The sequence below is a fragment of the Poecilia formosa genome, unplaced genomic scaffold (assembly GCF_000485575.1).
Source record: "Poecilia formosa unplaced genomic scaffold, Poecilia_formosa-5.1.2 Scaffold645, whole genome shotgun sequence".
Classification (NCBI taxonomy): Eukaryota; Metazoa; Chordata; class Actinopteri; order Cyprinodontiformes; family Poeciliidae; genus Poecilia; species Poecilia formosa.
Window position 1 is genome coordinate 128,057 of NW_006800584.1, and position 6,428 is coordinate 134,484.

Genomic DNA, 6,428 nt, shown 5'->3' on the forward strand with positions numbered 1-6,428 from the left:
TTATAGGAAAGTATTGCAATATTCAAACCCGCAATTTAGCAAGATATGTAAATCAGAGCTGGACCACCAGACTTTACAGAATTACACTATTAAAAATGTAAACAAGCAACAATGCAACCTTTTAGTGACTGTAATCTATAAAACAGAGCTGCCTGTTTGCTGAACTTGCATGAAGATGGTCCATTCAGGAAAGCAGAGCTGCATCAAACTTTAACGTGGAACTGCAGAAAAACGTAAAAAAACTAAAGTAAAAATTGAATTGTTAATGCATGTCACCATGAAAAACCTACTGAGTTTTGCTTAAAAAAATATTTCTTTAAAATTAAAATCATATATTTTTGTCTCATAAAGTGAAAAAAATGGTTTGCAAAACAAACTTATTTGCACATGTCAGAAATATTTTCTTGCTATTCTAAGTTTTTGATTGTGACTCAAAGTTTTGCTTGTGATTCTCACATGAAAAGATTTCTGATGTGTGCAAATAAAAGTTTATGTTTGGCAAATAACTTTAAGTTCACCAGACAAAAATTAGTTATTTAATTTTAAAAAAAGTTTTTTAAACAAAACGTTTTGTTTTTTGAAAAGAAATCATTATAATTCAAAAAGTTTTGATTACAATTTTATTTTACTTAACTGAGGTTAGTTTTTTTTTTTTCATTGAATTGGGAAGAAACAATGAACTTCATACTCTGCAAACCAGACCCTAAACTTACTTAAAGTCTGGGTTGAGTTTTTTCCCCTTCATTAATGACACTTTTATTACATTATATCTATCATGGTAATTCAGGGTGAGTTATTTTTAATTCTTCATGAATATCATTGTTGGACTTTTATTTAAGTGGTATTCTCCTTCAAGATACATTTATCTAACGCCAGAATAAATGCCATGTACATTATGCAGCAAAGGAAATTAGAAGACATATGTCCATTATGGAGATGATCGGTTTTGGATGGGCGATGTGCCCCTATTGCACAACCGATACTGAAGAATGACTGATATCATTAACGATACAGGGAAGAAGCTTTTTATTTATCTAGCTTTGCTAGCAAAGTCGTTAGCTAGCAGCTAGCTAATAGCACAACAACAACAACAGCCTAATGTCTGTATGATAAAATACTGAATCGATAGATAAGAACAGTTTCTCCTCACCTGGCTGTCTCATCCCTTCAGTAGTTCTTCAGAGAAAGGCAGACAGAGGCCTGTCGGTGTCTGTTGTATTTCATTTCCTCTCTGCTTAAACCGCTGAAGCAGAAACGAGACTTCAACGTTTTGTCATCTGACAAATAGCAAGTCTGCTCCACTTTATTCACCAAAAATGTTTTTTTTTTAATTTACCAAAAACTGATCTGTAATCTGGAACGTTCGCTATGCTGAGCTCCAGTTAGCCGCCTTATCTCACTGCGCGAGAGGCAACTGCGTCATGCGTCACGGGCAAAAGGTCAAAGGTAACAAGGCGACCGGAAGGCTTATTATGTTGTACAAAAAAGAAACAAAAAAGCAAATAACTTTAGTACATGTTATTATGTATCAGAAGAGGGCTTAGGAAATAATAATACCAAAAAAGAAAATTAAAAAAAATTAAAAATTGACCAAAAGGGCACTTGGGGGCAAGGAGCAAAAGGGGAAGGTGCTCAACCCCCCAGTCCCCCTCTCTGCGCGTGCCTGATAATGACAGTTTTAAAAAATATTTAACTGCAGCAGTTAAATCAGAAAGTTCACTGTTAAGTTACTTTGTCCAGTTTTCAGCCGTCTGCACCTGCAGTTCACTTTGTTCTGCAGCAGCTCTGTGCTGCTGATTTCAGTTTAATGCTCCAGAAATGTTTGTTTTTGTAATTTTGTAAAACATATTTCAATCAATTTAAACAATACTTACTGAAATGCAAAAACAAATTATATGCAATAGGATTTTTTTCTTTAAATCTAAACATATAGCATAAAAAATTAATTGCAAAATAGAAACAATAAAAAAAAATTAACTCATTGTTTGACTTTTTGATTTGATCCACAGGAAAAATCTGTTGGTTCCACAGTAATGAATGTGAAAAGATATACCAATAAAATGGAGTTGCATTTCTGATCTAAGGTCAGTTTTTGGATGTTATAACAAAGATGGACATTTAGGATAAAATATGATAAAATATTGCGAGTTTCACCAGCAGCACATGCGACTTTCTGACATCAAAAATGTTACTGACAAGATTTACTAAACAAAAAGACACTCGTCAGAAATTATTTCACTAAAAAGGAATTTTACTTTTGCCAATTCACAACAAATAACATCTCAAAGTTATTTAAATTTCAAACTAAAAATGTAACTGATTCTGTATAACACAATACAACAAAATTAAGTTGAATTTCTTTGGGTCAATTTACAGAAATCATTTATTTTAAGGAACCACAAACTGCATATTAAAATATGTGACAGCAGCCCCTCCTGCACACGGCGAAGGAGGAGAGAAATACACAGAGAGCATACGGAGCACATTTACTGACAATATAATTGATGCATTTGGGGCAGAAACAGGTCAAATCATGATATAAGACAGTTGCTTTGATTTTTTTTGACAAGTCATTGTATAAACTCTGATGTAAACAGACTGACTGGAGGATCTGGTGCCATGCTGTCAACTTACAGCCTTGAACCCAATGTCAGGTTTTCTGCTCTATTAAGACACAGCTACACCTCCTGCACAAGTAGAGAGGAACCTGCAGTGGTTCAACGATGGATCGTTAAAGGTCAAGGACTGAGCAAGTCCCACTTTAGAGACATGTAGCCAAGAATACCTGAGCTGTACTGATGCACAAACCACCACAGTGAAGCACAGACTGATTTTTGAATATATTTAAAAATCAGTCACTGAAAGCACAAACAGATGCGTGACGACATAAAGACTAGAATAGAATCAAAAACAGACAATGTCACATACAAAGCCTAATAGCTAAACATGAACAGATGAAATGAACTCCACATTTCATCTTTCAAGATCTATAATAATATACAAACAGCTAAAGTTTTCAGTGTGTCATATTTATCATCGCTTTGTCAGTTTCAACCTCAGACTAAAATGCATTGTAGCATTATTTAAAGGGACGGAAACATCGCCTGCGCTGACGTGACATGACTAATTTAACTGTCCTCTGTTCAGGGAGATTGAAGAATAGACTGTCTGCTGCTCTGATGAACCCTGGGCAGCAGTCGCTCTGGAAGCCTTTGACCCTGATGGAGGAAAAAAAGAACATTCATTTGAAAACCACAGTTAAAGTTTTCATTTAACTTTTTGCACCAGTTATTTCTGACTCCATCCAGTTAAAGCTGTTTGTGTTTTTATGACAGCTGCTTGTGAAGCATGGATGCAGAATTAGATGCAGTGCATTCAGCTGAAACTGCAGATTGTTTTCTGTTTTCTTTACGTGTGATTTCTATTGTTGTCTAAATAAACTACCTGAGGGCCCCTCGCTGCAGCCGGCGGTTTTACTAAGGGGTTTTTAACTGATGAGATAAAATTGCTCCCAGAGCGACAGATACGTCTGTCTGTCTGAAAATATTTCTGAGTTAGTGTGTAAAACTGAGCTCATGTCACGGTGTCTGCACCACAGAGGATAAATAAGTCATCATAAAGGTAATAATACCTTTCTTCTTTATCTCAACGGTGGCGTACGTGACTTTGTCCGGTTTATTCACAGAGTCACCTGGTAAAGAGAAACTAAAAATTATTTCTGCTGCTTTTAACAATAATATGTAAAATAAACAAACTTCTACCTTTCCTCTTCCCAGGCTTGTTAACCACAGCATACGTTGTTTCCTTCGGATCTGAGATGATTTCATTTTTCAAGGCTGCAAATATGAAACAGAAAAAAAGATTTAATGCTCTGCAGATTTTTTATCTGTTGTTTTTAGTGTTGGTCATTTGAGGATCTACAGCAACTTTTACATTTGTTTCTGATTCAACACATTTCAGTTAAATGACTGAATGACTTCCTCACTATGCAGTTTAGTTCTCAGAGTCTCATTAATAATCTGTTTAATCGAGTCAGGTGAGGTGAAGCCAGAGTTGGGTAGTAACTAATTACATTTAAACAGTTACATATATTTCAGTAACTTTTTTTAAATGTATTTTTAGGAGTATTTGTACTAAACTGTACTTTCTATTTTTACTTGAGTAATTTTATTATAAAGTATTTTTACTCTTACTTGAGTAAAATTTTGTGATTTTCTTCCCACTGAATGAAAAATCAAACATGTTTTAACTAAAAATTTGGTAACACTTTATTTGAAGCGGGGTGAATAAGACTGTCATGACACTGTCATAAACATGTCATAACACCTGTCATGAACATCAATAAGCCTTCATGAATATTTATGACTGTTGTCATAAAGCGTCATTCGGTAAATTATGACACTTTTAATACAAAGCTGACATTATTCAAAATGTCTTTGTTATGACAACTTGACATTAACCAGGAAATTATTACTGTTTAAACTTTACCTTTAATAACATAAAGTTACCTAATTTTTAAAGTGCAATCAGTAATACTTTTATAATAAATTTATATCATTAATGATTTCTTGGTTAATGTCAAGTTGTCATAACAAAGACATTTTGAATAATCATGACAGTGTCATGACAGTCTTATTCACCCCCCTTCAAATAAAGTGGTACCAAAAATTTTAACTAAACAGACAAACTCCTGCAGTTTTTGTTAAAGTTTCATAAGTTTTATATTAAAAGAAACTGATTTTAAAATATTTATTTTTGCCTGATTTTTTTCGTTACTTGTATGAATTATTATAATTTTGGTCCTTAATATACCAAAATTTCCACTTAACTTTATACTTTGTTCTGCATGATGATGTAATTTTTAAATATTAAATAATATTTAATCAGTTAGTACTTGAGTAGACTTATTACCAAATACTTTTTTAGTTGAATAATTTCTTAGATGCCTACTTTTTACTTTTACTTGAGTAAAAACATGTTGAAGTATTGCTACTATTATTTGTTTGCTTACTCTGCATTGCTCTGGGTGAAGCAGAAACACTTCTTAGATCAGATTTCATTTGATCTGGTCTAAAGTTTCAATTTGAAACATTTTATCTTGTTATTTCCTCATAGGACAGAACGACACCGGGATTTTGTGCAACACATCACATGTGTCTTAGGGAAGGACAAACAAAACCAACTTTAAACATCTGGAACAGGTTTGCCAAACCCTGATTCAGTCAAATCTGAGTGAGTTTTATCCATATTAGGAAAAAATAAAAATATTTTACCAAAATTATGTGAAAATTTGTTTGAAGGTGCAAAACGTCTTGTTTTTGTTGACGTTGCAGAGACACTTTTGACAATGTATATATATTTGAGTCAATAGATATAATTTTTACCCTATGGTTTTCAAAATAAATTTAAAGTTTTCCACTAAAAAAGCCCTAAAAGAATCAGATTCATGCCCATGAATGTTTGACATCACCTGCTCTTTATAATTCATCAAAAACTTTTCCTCAACTTAGATCAAGATAAACGATCAAACTCATGTTGTAAATGTTACAGAGGAAACATTTAAATTCTGAAACTGATTATTTAACCGTGAAGCGAGTTAGCGGTACATGGTACATGTTTACCTTTGTGTTTCTTGTAGAGAATCAGTCCAACCACCCAGAACAGCAGAGTGAAAACGATGGACAACAAAATGATGATTATAATCGGCACATTAGTCAAAGGCTGAATCTCTTCATTAGATCCTGAAATAAGATTCAAGATATCAGGTCAGTGAACAGTGAGAGAGACGCAGACAGCCAACGTCAGGAATCCAAGATGGCTGATTCCAGAACGAACAGCCTCCGTACACAGAGCCCCTCCTCTTCCTCCTCTTCCTCTTCACCAAATGTTTAAACCAGAAATGGAAGATATTTCCGTTTGCAGGTTTGCAGAAGGCTAAACTTTGAAACGTATTATTCTACTGTAAGCTATGAGAGGCCCCATAGGCCAAAACCTACAAACTCTCTTACACGTACTATCAAACTCTCTCACATTCGCTATCAAACCCTCTCACATTCACAGTCAAACTCTCTTACACGTACTATCAAACTCTCTCACATTCGCTATCAAACCCTCTCACATTCACAGTCAAACCCTCTTGCACGTACTATCAAACTCCCTGACAGAGTTTGATTGCAACGGAAGTTATCTTAAAATTTCAGTTTCTGATTGGACCCCTGGCAGGCTTTTCAAAATAAAACCCTGCCAGGAAAATGCAAATGTTTTTTCCTGCAGAATGCAGGAAAAAACATTATGTATCTGGAAAAAAAATTATTGTGTGGGCAAAAAATCCTGTAAAGCACATATGTGCAACCTCAGTTAAAATTGGTCTTATAGGTGCCCCTGTGTCATCCTGAAGTCAGAAAAGTACCTGGTAAGGTATTGTTTAT

General features: G+C 34.3%; 1 long non-coding RNA gene across 1 annotated transcript; it reads right to left on the reverse strand.

Moving 5' to 3' along the window:
* Nucleotides 1–3,629: 3,629 nt before the first annotated feature.
* On the reverse strand, nucleotides 3,630–6,034 carry LOC103130539 (uncharacterized). The gene is made up of 3 exons (XR_475229.2): nucleotides 5,622–6,034; nucleotides 3,762–3,836; nucleotides 3,630–3,691 (listed from the first exon to the last, which is right to left on the reverse strand). It is a non-coding gene; the product is annotated as an uncharacterized LOC103130539 (long non-coding RNA).
* Nucleotides 6,035–6,428: the final 394 nt, after the last annotated feature.